This window comes from Ceratotherium simum, chromosome 21 (assembly GCF_057802395.1).
Source record: "Ceratotherium simum simum isolate JZ-2026a chromosome 21, ASM5780239v1, whole genome shotgun sequence".
In the NCBI taxonomy this organism is placed as follows: domain Eukaryota; kingdom Metazoa; phylum Chordata; class Mammalia; order Perissodactyla; family Rhinocerotidae; genus Ceratotherium; species Ceratotherium simum.
Genome location: NC_141920.1, coordinates 15,136,961 through 15,150,814, shown reverse-complemented (window position 1 = coordinate 15,150,814; position 13,854 = coordinate 15,136,961).

Below are 13,854 nucleotides of genomic sequence, written 5' to 3'. Positions count from 1 at the left end.
CTTCTGCATAGAGGTGGGGGCAGGGAAGATGGGAGGTGTCCAGTCTCCCCCTGCCACTCACCCTCCCCTGCGATGTTAGCTCGTCAGTGTTGGCGTGACCTCTGATATGATTGGCGCCACCCACGTTACAGACAGGAAACCTGATATCCAGAGATGGGGGTGGAGATCACCCAGTCAGGGGCAGGGCCAGGAGCCCAGCCTCGGCTCCTGACTCTCCCCAGCTCTGCTTCTTCTTGGTCTGCCCCATCCAGGCTGCCGGGGCAGTTTAGCTCTAAGGCCACTTTGCTTGGGACTGAGGGACCACAGGCACAGGACTGGGGTAGGGGACAGGGAGTGGGTCCCACCGCGGGGCCATGGCTCTGGCATTTGGCCACTTTCTTCTGTGATTATAACTGTAAACAAGGCATCTGGGAGAACTCCCGGTACTTTAATGGGTTTAACAAGCAGTAATGTGCAACCCACACTACAAATGGATCTTTTAATAATGAATAAGCCTTTATTTAACAAGTAATAACAGTTTTACCACCCTCAGGATCCTCAAAAGTCCAAAGCTCTGGCATTGACTCCTTAGACCAGCATCTCTTGCTCATATCTTTAGTCCATTGTTTTCTTCTGGTTGTTAGTCTTTCTCTTATTGATTGGTAAAAGCTCTTTGTATATCAAGGGTATTAACACTTTACCTACTACATGCAAATATTTTTTCCTAAGTCTGTACATTTATTTTTTTCTTACGTTGTAGAGCAATTTAAACATTTTATGTAGTAAAACCTATTATTATTATTATTTTTTGAACTTTGAAGCTTCTGAGTTTTGAGAATTGCTTATGAGCCTGATGGATCCTCTGGCTCTCTTCGGGAATTGCAGGCAAGAGCAAAGCTCAGGTTGGGGGGTGGGTGATGCTCATCAGAATTCAAAGAGACCTGGCCCTGGAGTACCACCTCCGCTGAGTCCCTGTCTCTCTTGGGCCTCAGTTGCCTCACCTGTAAAATGAGGGTGTTGAAACAGACAATCCCTCGGCTGCCTTCCAGCACAAATGTCCCAACATTCTAAGAAGAGGACCTTGTAGGGAAGTTGCTGCTGTGCATTCTGGGAGGCGTCCCTGCCATGCTGTTTTTCATGCGTGTATCTCCCCAACCAGATCTCCAGCCCCTTCAAGAGCAGGAACTGCAGCTTTTTATCGCGGTGTCCTTAGCACCTTGCGGAAGCCTGCCCCACAGTAAGCCCCCAGCAGAAATTTACCCAACTAAGCTGTTGATCGCGCCTGGAGGTGAATCCTGACTCCATTTCCTGCCTCTGTCTGGAAAAGGTAGAGTGGAAGGAATAGAAGAATGTGCTGTTTGGGTTTGGATATTGACTCTTTCGATTGCTGGCTGTGTGACCTTGGGCAAATCACTTCACCTCTCTGAGCATCTGTTTCCTCATCTGTACAATTGGGACAAGACCTCCCAGAGATGTCTTTCAGCTTGAATGAAAAATTGATCCAGGAGCAGGAAACACACAGTCCCTGCCACATCGTAGGCACTCAGTAAATGTCATACGTACCTCCTGTTGCATCTCCGTGGCTGACGAGACTGCATTACATGTTGAGCTGCTACAAAGTGTCTAGTGAGTGTCTTCGTTTCCCCAGAAGGAGACCCAAAGAAAAGGAGTTGAGGGCAAGCAGTTTATCTGGGAGGTGCTCCCAGGACGCACCAGCAGGGGAGTGGGGAAGTGGGGGGCGGGGAGACGGCCAGTGAGGCGTGCATGACCAAGCCCTGGGGCTTAACTCCACCAGGGAACTCTGGGAGCCAGCGTAGAACTCACACCTCGGGGTATCCACCCTCGAAGGGTGAGGGAGCTGGGATACTTACGCCCCAGCCCCAAAGAGTCAGTAGTTAAGAGCTGCTCCCTGGACGTTACTCCCTGGCTCCTCCAGTCTGCTGTCTGGACAGCAAAGTGGCTCTGGAGGCCTGAGCAAGCCCCAGGTATAGAGCCGCAGGTGTGCGCCGAAATGCTGAGAGCGAGGGGCTAGGGCAGGGCCCCGGCACCTCTCCTGGAAGGGCCGGTGACGGTGTGTCTAGTGGGCTGGCCCCTTGGGGTTTAAGGGAAGGATTGGGTGGCAGAAGCAGAGTTAGCAGGGCCTGGTTCTTCACTGCTCTCCACTCTGGGTGCCACCTGAAATTGATAGCTGGTACCAAAGGGCAGAAGTGTCACCTCTCAATAAGATGAAATCTATGTCTCAGGCGGATGGAGACGACAGGAAGATTTATCAAGGCCCTGGCAAAGTTAACATTTGGACAGGGGACACGGCAAGAGCAGCCTCCAGAGGGGGGTCTCTTTGCATTCATTCAGGCTGGTTCCTGCCAGCGGCTGGACTGAAAAAGGCTGCCAGGGTCAGCCATCCAGCTGGCCTCCTAGGGGAGGGATGCCCAGACAGACACATGCGGACAGACAGGGCAAAAGGAGAATGGAAGGAGAGCCATCACGCTGGCTGGGGCAGGGAGGCCTCCAAGAGACTGGGGGCTGTGTCCTGGTCCGCCACTCACTTGTTGCCACCCCGGGCCTCAGTTTCCCTGTCTGAAGGATGAGGGCGTTGCCCTCGATGCTTGTGGCGCTGACAATCTCTGAGACCACGGAGCAGGGCGATTGTGCTGCTCCAGCAGTCCTGGGAGGCTGGAGTGAATTTGTCCATGGAAACGACGGCTAGCCTTGATTGAGCACCTACTGTGTGTCAGGCCATGTGGTAAGTGCTTTATTTATAGTTCCTGTAATACTCACAACTGCCTCATAAGGTAGACACTATTATTATTTCCATTTCGAGACAGAGAAATGAAGCATCACACGGTGAGTCTGGGGACGAGCAGAGATTTAAAGCCAGGTCCCCTGGTCCCCAGCCCAGGCTCCTTCCACCTTAGTCACGTTCTCGTGCCCCCGTGCCAGGGCCTCCGTCGCTGGAACTTCTGAGTCCTGACTTCCCTCTCGCGTGGGAGAGCATGCTGTTAAGAGCTCAGATTCTGGATTTAGACAAGCCTGGCTTGGAATCCCAGCTCACCCAGGTCCTCGCCGTGAGACCTTGCACAAAGCACTTCACAGGAGCCTCAGTTTCTTTGTCTGTAAAATGGGCATGCAAGCTGCATGGCTCGTGGGGCTGTCCTGAAGGTGAATCGAGGTAACACGTGTAAAGGGCCTGGTTTTAGTGTCACTAGGGGACAGGATCTGGTGGAGTTCGGCCCTCTCTCCTCTCTGTCCTTCCTCTCTGGACCTGCAGGCCGTGTGATTTGCATCTGGTGTCCAACTGGGAATGAATTTGTGCTCAGGAAGTGAGGCCCTCCCTCCAGCTCAGCATGTGTGGGACAAGGGGCCTCAGGAGACCAGGAGGCCGCTAGGATTGAGGCCTGAGTGCAGTCAAGGAGAGAGGGATGGAGGAAAGACAGGTGTTGGGAGCATGGTGCCCTGCCCCACCTCAGACATTTGCACTGAGTGCTGCATCTGAAAACCCGGCCTGCTACCCTGGAAATGCCAGCCCTGGGCCCTGGGAAGAAACGAAAGGGAGCCTTCGTGGGAGTGACTTAATCCTAAAGCTAAAAGCAGTTATGGACCAGACCTCGGTCTCCCCATCTGCAAAATGGGCGCAGGGAGCTCCACCCCCACCCTGGGTCTATTTGGGTATAACTGGCTTTCAAAATGGGACTCCAGGCACTTGACAAACCTGGGCAGATTACTGTCCCTCTCTGTGCCTCAGTTTACTCATCCGAACAGTAGACTGGAATAATGCTCTTCGCACTGGGCCGTTGTGGCATTGGAGGAGGGCTGTCATGAACAGCACTTTGACAGCGCTTGGTACCTAGGAAATGCCCTGTAAGTGATGGGTGTTGTCGCTGATAATTATCATTATCATTATCAGCATCTCAGATGAGGGAATTTGGGGGTCCTGAGAGGGCAGAGGCTTGCTCAAGGCACACGGCGGTCAGGACTGCGCCCAGGAGCCTGGACTCCAGGACCACTGCCACCCACGTGGAGCCCAGCTGCAGCCCAGGTCCCCAGCAGCCCCTCCCCCCGTTGGGGCTGCCCCGCGTCCACCCCACCCCTCCCTGGCCCACGAGTGGGAGGAGGCCCAAGTCCAATTAGCCTGCAGCTGACTACGGAGCACCATCCCTTTAATATAGCTGGAGAAGCTGCAGAGATAAATGGGAAATTAGAATTCTGCTGGGGTCCCGGAGACCCGCCCGGCGGCCAGCCCTGAGCCGGGGCTGCGGTAATTCTCCTCGGGCCTGAAGATGCTGTCTGAGCCGTGATGGAGGGGCTGCCCCTGAGAGGCGCTGGTGAGAGGCCTGGTCCACAGACGCTACCTACCTTCCCACCGACCACCCACCTTCCCCACTGCCATATCCCACTCCCGCCTTCCCTCCTCCTTCCCCAGCCCCCTCCCCTCCCAGGACCTGAGAGGGGGTGTCTGGGGGGGACCTGGGGAGGGCCTCAGGCCAGGGTCTGACCCTCAGTCCCTGGTGCCCCCCTCACCCTTTCCCCACCTCCTCGGCTCTAACCAACCCAGGATCCTTCCCTCCTTGCCATGGTGTGGACCCCAAGAAGAGCTGGGGTCTGGGCCAGGACTGACTCCGGGACTGAAGCCCCCTCTGGGCTGGCAGCTTGGCCACTTGTGGGGTCGGGATCAGGCCTGGTGAGACCTCTCTAGTCACCCTCAAGAAAGAAGGGTCTGCGACAGGGGCTGCTTATGAGGGTCCCAGTTGGGTGCACAAATGGGGCATCGGCAGCCCCCTCCTCTAGAGTGTTGTGGGCTGTCACAGGAAGTCCCAGGTCACCACCACTGCCTCGCTGTGGTCTGCCACAGCTCCCTGCCCCACGCAGGCCTCAGTTTCCCCTTCTGTACAATGAGAAAGGGCTTGACATCCAGTGGAGACCTAAGATCTGGGCCTGGACACCCAAGGGCCCGACCCTGGGAAGAAAGCAGGCCTCCCTACATCAAGCCAGCCCCGCCCCTGCCTCCCCCACTCCCTCCCCCGGGGGACACATTTGCTGCTGGGAAAGTTAATCCATTACAGTTTAAAGGCTCCATTCCTCGCTGGCAGTAAATTACCTGCTTTGCATTTTGCAGCAACAACTTAACGGTATTAATTTATTGTGCTCTGTCTTTAACAAACATCATTATCATATTGCCAGCCAGGATTATGCAAATGGGAGGGACAAGGGAGAAAGAGGCCTATTCTTGTTCCCAAAGTCACCTTGATTTATTAACTTCGGGGCCCTGCAATTGGCCAGGTCTGGGAGGCACAGGTGAGCAGGGAGGCGGGGAGAACATGGAGAGTCTGGGAAGAGAGTCTGGAGGCCAGTGGGGGCTGCCAGGGGCGGTCCCCCGGGAGGGGGAATGACTGGCTGGGCTCAGAGGGATTTCCTTGTCATGTGACTTTGGACAAGTCCATTCCCTCTCTGGGCCTCAGTTTCCCCACCTGTAAAATGGAGAATTGGATTAAGAGCTGATAGTATGTGAACCTCAGATTCAACAAGACAGTCTGAAGGATCCAAAAGAAGGGGAGTGTGTGAGTGTGTGTGTGTATCTGTGCGTGTGTGTGTGTGTGTGTGTGTATCTGTGCGTGTGGGGGGGGGGAGGGTGGGCTGAGTGGGGAAAGGTCTGGGGCCACATGATCCTGGGGCGTGACTGCCCACGCCCAGACGGTCTGCACTAGACTAGTGCTGGGCAGACACATGGAGGGGAGGTGGCTGAGGAGAGAGGGGTCTGAGGGAAGGGGCTGCTGCCCGGTTAGAGGCCAGGTGCCAGTTAATGCGAGAGGCTCAAACTTCCAGGCTGTAGATGGAGACGCCGGCTTGGGAACCAGGACCAGCTCAGGCTGCGAGGCAGCAGCATTTAGCTTCTGCTCTTCTATCAGGCCTGGGGGCCTGGTCTGCGCCACGGGGGCTATAGAGGCTTATATACTGGGTCCCAGCCCCCTGCAGAGACTCCCACAGCCCCTCCTGAGTTTCCTGGGCACTGAGCCCCCGTGGGATACTCCAGGCCAGTCTGCCTGGGGAGCTGGAGGCAGGAGGGGCGGGGCCCTCCCTCTGCTTACCTTGGCGGGCGCTCCCAGGCCCGCCTCCTGCCTCCAGCTGGGAGCTGGACCTGGTGAGTGCTGCCTGATTACACAGCCGGCTGCCCCCAGCCACCCGCAGCCCATTCCCCACCACCTGCAGCCTGACTCTGCCAGGAACTCACTGGGGCTGCTTCCAAGCACCCGTGGGCTCCTGCCCAGGGTTCTGCCCCAGCCATCAGAGCTCTGCCCTGGGCCGTGCAGAGGCGCCAAGGTGGGGGCTGGACAGGGGCCAGCAGGGAGAAGGCACCAACCTGGTCAGCTGGGTGCAGGGGCAGGTGGGGGAATGAGCCAGGAGAGGGCGTCCTTCTTTATGCTGAAGGATCCATGTCACCCCTGTGTCTCCCATCCGTGTCTTCCTTCCAATTCTGCCTCCTGGGCCCCCAGGAGCGTGGGGTCTCTGCCTGCCCCACTTTCCTCTCTACCTTGCTTCTCTCCCGCATCTCTGTCTCTTGATGTCTCCCAACAGGGCTTTCGGAGCTGGGGGTTGGGGCTAGGGAGGGAATTAGGAGCCAAGGGAAGAGTAGTGGAGGGGAGGCAGGAGAGGGGGGAGGAAAGTCAATTTCCAGAGTTGGTCCTGGCAATTCAGGTCGTCGTGATAAGAAAGCCATTTCTGTGATGGGCTCTAATCCACGCCCTCCTGCCTTTGCATTGCGAGGCTCCCTCCTTCCTCTGCTCAGGGCCGGAGGCCAGAGGGACCCCTGTTTGCTGTCACAGAAGGGTCCCGTATGTGCCCTAATGAACCACCCTGAGGAGCCTCCGCACAGCTGGGGCGAAGGCCTCTGGAGCCTTTTTTGGGCAAAAGACCAGCAAACCCAGGCGGAATTGTGAGTCTCAGTCACCAATGATGCAAATCCCTCAGATGGCTCCCTGATTCACGTGCCCTGTGCACGGTTGGGATCTGATTGGAGCCACACAGCAGCCCTTGAGATAAGTAGGGGTCACTCCCGTTTTGCAGGTGGGGAAAGTGAGGCTCAGAGAGGTTTGATGTTTTGCCTGAAGTTACACAGTGAGCGGCTGTGGAGAGAAGTGCAAGTCGAAATGTGCAGGGCCTGAGCTGGCTGCCCGAGCTGCTGGGTATGGGGGCAGATGTTGGGAAGGAAGAAGGAGAGGGAAGGGAGATGGGCAGGGAGTGAGGGAGACGTGAGAGCCTTACCCTCCAGGCAAGGACAGGAGGAGCCCCTCCCTCACTCTGAGCCCCCTGCCAACCCCGCTGGACCCGCCTAGATTGGCCAGGTAGAGAGGGTAGGCAGGCAGGGACTTGCCATCCTCGGCCAACTGGTGCCAGTCTCAGCCCTTAAGGGAAGCAGCCCCATGGGATCCCGCCAGGCATGAAGCCCCACTTGGCTCAGGACCATCTGAGTGGCCTCAGGAGCATTTTGCTGCTGGCTGGGCAGGTGGCCTGAAGGATGGAGAACCAGGAGAGAGGGGAACAAGAAGGAAAGCAATTCTGGGGACTCTGGTGAGCTCAGGAGGCAGCTGCAGCTGTCAGCAGGAGCCCACACAGGGTCCCCTCCATGTCCCCACCTCTTTATGAGACACCCTCACCCAAGTCCTGACATCAAAGGCATCTCTCACCTCACCAGGGGTCTGACTGAGAACTCAGGCTTCTTGAAAACCTTCTTCAGGCAGCTTCCTTCACAGGGTACTGGAAGCTTCCTGGGGGTGAGGGGGCAGGCATTCCGGCTGGATTGGGGCTCAGGGGCTGAGTAGGATCCTTCTTGCCACCAGCTCCCCTTCCCTGGCCAGGACAGAGGCAGGGGGCCCCAGGGCTGGGGCAGACCTACTACTGGCCCCAGGAAATTTAATGGGAGGAGAAGTAGCAGGGTATATTTCCTGTTTGTTCCTCCCAGGAGGTTTGATGGAAGAGAATTGGCAAGGAATACAAAGCCAGAAGGATCCTTAATCCTGTTTGTCTCCCTCTGTCCCCCCCACCCCCCGTCCCCCTGCTGACTTCGGAAGGTTTGTTGAGAGAGAGGTGGCAGGCCTATAAAGTTGGGCAGGATCCTTCATCCTCTTTCCACCTGCTCCTGGCTGGCCCCCAGTTCAATGAGGGGCGAGGTGGCAGGGGCCGAGCTGGGCCCCCCCAGCTGTGGGAAGCTCTCCAGAACAGCTGGCAACTGTGCAGGGCCGTGGGTGGTGGCGAGTGGGGACTTGCTTTAGCAGGGAAGCTAATCTCATTTGGTTGCTGCAGCCCGCACAACCAGGGCTGCATGCTAAGTGGCCAGAGGCAGCAGCAGGACTCAGGACAGACCTGGGCGAAGGGACTGGACCCGTGTGCACACAGGAGAATCTGGAAGCCAGCCGTGACTTGGAGGAGGAGCCACATTGGGCAGTGGTGGGGTTGGGGGGCAGTGAAGAGGAGTGTAGGGTCAGCGGTCCCTCCCTGGGGAGGACCTCTGGGAGATAGGGGCACCAGGGTCACCCAGTTCCTCTCCCAATCCTCTGTCCTCCCCACATCTAGCCCTCCTCCTCTAAGGTCCCAGGGGTGGGGTTCTTGGAGATCCGTGAGTACACACCATGGGGCAGAAGATGTCTTGAGAGCGAGCTGCGTCCTGTGAGCTGGTGGAATTGGGATTGGAGAAGGGACCTGCTGCGGGGGAGAGAAGGAACTGGTGGGGGAGGCAGTGCCGGAAGCGAGGAGGAGGAACAGGAGACTGGGAGGAGGCCTTGAGCCTCAGGGCCCTGCTCAATCACCCCGCTGCTCTGAGCCTCCAGGGACTTGTTTGGAGGGAGGCCCAGCGAGGTCTGGAAAGGGCCCCAGCCGCTAAAGGTGACAGGCTAGAACTCTTGTGAAATGGTCTGCAAGCGTCTTGAGCTCAGAGCAGGATGGGTGGAAGTGCCAGGGAGGCAGGCCTGTGGTTGGCATAGGAGCCAGGCTGGGAGCCAACACTCCTCCCAGGGCCTCCTGACTGCAACCCACGCTCGCCACCCCAGCCGCCACCCCTCATGGCTGCCGACACCCTCAGCCGCCCGGAGAATCCTGGAATCACACAGGTAGCCCCGGCCTTTGGGCAGAGATCTGTGGCTCCTCTGTGGGGAGCTGTCTGCATGATGGCCAGAGATGGAGACCTGCTGCTGACACTCTCAGGCTGGGGGTTTGGGGGCCATTCATGGAACACTCTGTGACTCAGTTTCCCCATGTGCACCTGAATTGCTGCTGATGAAATGAGATGACACATGTCCAGTGTCTGGCCCAGTGTCCGGCCCAGTGTCCAGTGTGAAGGAAGCCCTGTTATCATTTTGCGGCATTCCATCCAGCACAGTGCTGGGCACCCGGAAGACACCCCCAAATGCTCAAAGCACCACAGTGCTCCGTCATTAGAGCCTGATGGGCCTTTACCAAACGGCTCTGCCCTCACTTGCTTTGGGGCTGTGGGCAAATATCTTTACCTCTCTGAACCTCAGATTCTCCATCTCTAAAGGGGGAACAAGGATACTTAACTTGCAAGGGGCTAAATAAGAATATGAACGTAAACACGAATAAGACAATAAAATAAATACAGACAGCGTCGATAGGCAACAGATTCTCAATAAATATCTGGTCCCTCCTGCAGAAGCCCCCCGTCCAACACTAACTCTCAGGGGATATGCTGAGGTCCAGGACCCAGGGCTGGAACAAAGGTCTCCTGACGCCTGCCAGGGGAACAGGGAGATGTTCCACTTGTGAAAGGAGAGGGCTGGATGGATCTCTGGTTTCCAGCTTGGCTCCGGGCTCTAACGGCTGCAGTTGGGGTCAAGGCCGAGCCCACGGGGCTCCAGGACCATCGTTTCTAATTCATCCAAAACACCTCCCTTTTACTCATGGAGGGTCCACAGGGGACTCAAATGTGCGAAGCCCCTGAGTTATTTAGGTTCAAAGGCCCTGGCAGCTCAGACCATCTGGAACAGGGATCCCTCGCCACACCTCTGCCCGTGCAGACCCTCCTCACCCCTGCCTGGGTCAGGGTTGGCTCATCTGCCTGGCAGGGGGCAGGTGGACAAGAGAAGTGACCCCACCCCATCCCGAGCCAGCTGGAGCCTGGGCCTTGGATGCAGGCCCCGTTGGCAGTTAGAGTCCCCCTGGTTGTCTAATTTAATCACAGCTGTGTGCACGGTGACTCTATAAATAATTTTTAGTGCGACATAACCATTATTTCACTAATTGCTTCACGCGCACCCCTGGCCTGTGAGATAAATTAAAGTTTGCTGAGTCAGCACCTTTGGCCGATGCCGCTTTGGGGCTTGGGAAGTACAGCCCATCAGCTGGGCTCTTCCCATGCCAGCCTCACCCGGCACGCTGAGGGGAAGGTGCTGCCCATGTGAAGGGGATGAGGGTTGGAGGCGTGAGGAGGATGAGGAGAAAAGGACTAATAAGTGTTGCCATGTACAGTTGTACAGGTTGTATCCTGCACAAGGATACTTTGCCAAGGGGGTGGGGGCTGAAATCCAGCCCATGCAATGCTTTATTAATCCATGTGCCCTGACATGGGATTTTGTTGACCCAGGAGAAGGAAGCATCTTTTTGTAATCTGTGCAAAGGCGCCATATGGACTAGCAGGCCTGAACTAACACCCACCCAGCAGGTTGTCAGGGCTACTTGGTCAGAGGGGACACAAGGCAGCATATGCCTTAAGGACGCCTCTCACATTATCAACAGACCTGGGTTCTAGATCTGATGCTGAGTGACCTTGGGCAAGTCACTTGCCCTCCTCTGGCTTATAATGTTTCCACAGTTTATGAAGTGTTAATTGCATCTTAGGCTGAGCCTCAAACCCATGTCACTGGCTCTAGAGGCTGTGTTCTTTCCACCGCTGTAGCATATTCTGGTTAGTAGAGGTGCCTTGGAACAAAGGTTCACGGGGTCAAGCATGTTAGGGAAGCTTCGGGTTGAAAGGTTTCTTTTTGGCAGGACTCTCCAGAGAGGCTACAGTATGTTCCAAAGTCTGTGACTCGCAGAGAGGGCAGGGGATGGTGCAGCTCTCCCTGAGTGCGCTTGCCCACGGAATCCTGTCTTTTAGGACTCTTGTTCATGCTGGGATCTTAGGATCTGTCTCTGGGCTTGTTAACGAGTGGATCTCATCCCCAAGAACAGAGAATGCTTCTATTCCTGGCCTGCCTACTGCCCGAGGTGGGCACCCAGGGCTGTGACTCTGGACTCAGGGCGCTTCCTGATCTGTCATCCCTGAGCAGATGTGGGTCTGCCCTGTGAGGGTGGGAAGAGGTCTCTGTGTTCTGAGTCCACCAGGCTCCAAGTGCCTCGAGGGCAGAAGTCACGTCTGCCCATTGATTGCCATGTCCCTGGGGCTTGGCTCAGGGAGTATCTGTTGAGGGAATGAATACCAGAGTGAATGCTCTGAAAAGAGATGCCAGCGAGATACCTGGCTTCGTGTCCCGCCCTAAATCTTACCGGCTGTGCGATCTTTGAGCAGATTGCTTCCGTGAGTCCCCTGAGCTCTCCTGTCCCCCTTTGGCAAATGTGGATCCGACTCGCAGTGCTGTTCATCCTGAAGTGCCGAGGGAGGTTCTGATGTAATGAAGGTTGCGAAAGAGTGCTTTCGAAAGTGTGAGCTGTGTGGCAAAAGCAGGGGATTATTACTATCCTCTGTCTCCTCTGCACTCCCTGCACAGGGCTGGGACTGGGATAACATATTCACGGGTTCTCCTGATTGAGCGCTTACCTCCGGTTAGGCCCTGTCCCTGGGGCCTTTCACACATCCTTCTTCTCCAGTAATCCTCACAGCATTGTGAGAAGAAAGTACCATCCTTGTTTCACGAATGAGAAAACTGAGGTTCAGAGAGATGGTGCGGCTTACCCAAGGTCACACAGCTGGGTTTGAACCCAGATCTGTCTGACTGCAGGACTTGCTTGTTCTCTCCACTTCTGACTTGTTGGTTCCTATGGTACCACCTCATCCTCCCCCCTCCCTTTATGCGCGGGGTGATAAGGTGATTATTGAGGAATGCTAGCAGTTGGTCCCATTGCCCAGTCATTTGCTGTGTGTTAACAGTGCCAAGGACAACTGTCTGTTGAGTGTCCCACGCCCCTGGCGTTGAGCGGCTGCGTTAGATCTGTTCTTTCCCCATTGAATCCTCACCACCCTCATTTTAGAGATGTGGAGACTGAGGTGTGGAGTGTTTGTGTGACTTTTGCAAGCGTGTGCAATTAAGGAACAAGTGGCCGAAGTTGGTCTGATTCCAGAAGTTTGTTGTTTCCCCAGATCTCAGGTGTCTGTAAAATCCATGGCCCTGAATAGCCAGCCCCAGTCTGGGAGGGATGACCTGTCTCCTCCTTGGCTGCAGAGCCTGACACACCAGCTCCTTCTGCAACAGCTGCCATTGAGATGTCCCCAAGGCGAGTCTGAACCTGTGGGCCTCTCCTTCCCTACCCACCCCCGTGCCCGCCTCCTCAGCCCCCTGGGCCCGGTCCTTGAGGCCTGGCACACCATCAGTGCCCAGGAAACACTGAAGAATGATGACGGCACTTGGGGCCCGGCTTCTCTGAGGTCCCTGTTTAACATCCAGCGGGGCTGGAAGGAGGAGACAGGAGAGCAGGGAGTGAAGTGGCTGCTGACATTACAATGGATGCAGAGTTGTTTATGCCCAAGCCTCCCTCAAAGAGCTGCTTCCGGAAGGCAGGCTGGGCCAGTCTGCTCCCCTCCCCAGCATCGTAACCGTCAGGCTGGCTGCCATGGGGACAGTGACCTCTCCCGGGCTGATCTCCGCTCCCGGGGTGAGTCCATCACCACCCGTCACAGCCACACAACTGAGCATGGCCTTCAAGGCCCCTCACATCTGGCTCCAGCCCCCCTGTCCGTCCAGCTTCATCCCTCGCTGGTTCCACTGTTTAAAAAAATATTTATTGATCACTTATGTGCCTGGCAGTGTTCTAGGTACTGAAGATACAGAATGAACGGAACAGATAAAATCTCTGCCCTTCTGGGAGGACCTGACAGTAAATAAGTTAACAGATAAATGTGTAATGTCAGAGGAAGGGACTTAAAATCAAAACCAAAAAAACCCCAGACTCCCCCAAGGGATCTGTAGACAGAATTCAGGAGGTCATGGGGCCGGCCTGGTGGTGCAAGCGGTTAAGTGCGCGCCCTCTCCTGCGGCGGCCCGGGGTTCGCAGGTTCAGATCCCGGGTGTGCACCTACATACCGCTTATCAGGCCATGCTGTGGCGGTGTCCCATATAAAGTGGAGGAAGATGGGCATGGATGTTAGCCCAGGGCCAGTCTTTCTCAGCAGAAAAGAGGAGGACTGGCATAGGTGTTAGCTCAGGGCTGATCTTCCTCACAAAAAAAAAAAAAAAAGAATTCAGGAGGTCAGTGAAGTTAGAAGGGAAAAAAATCATGTTTTGATTTCACTAACCTCTAACTGAAATATAGCATTTCTCTTCAATTATAAATGTTGGCAACACACTGTGGTGGTATTAGCAATGCCTGTGACTTTGTCACCCGCAGAAATCAGATATTTCCTATCACATTACAGTTGTTGCAGACATTTCAAAATATCATTGACACCCATCACTGCTCCAGAATCGTGGTCGTTAACAGAGCTGCCGCTGGCTCGTGCTGTCTAATGTATTAATAAAGAGACACATATAGCACCCCAGCACACATTTGTTCTGTAAATATTTTGAAGACTGTATTTCAATATAATTGGTTTCCTTTGAAATTCTATGTGTTTTCTTCTACGCATTTAAAAACATGATTCTGGGAAGGGGTCCATAGATTTCACCAGAGGTCCAGGGGTCTGTGGCCCCAGATGGGTTAAGTCCTGGAGTAGAGTCC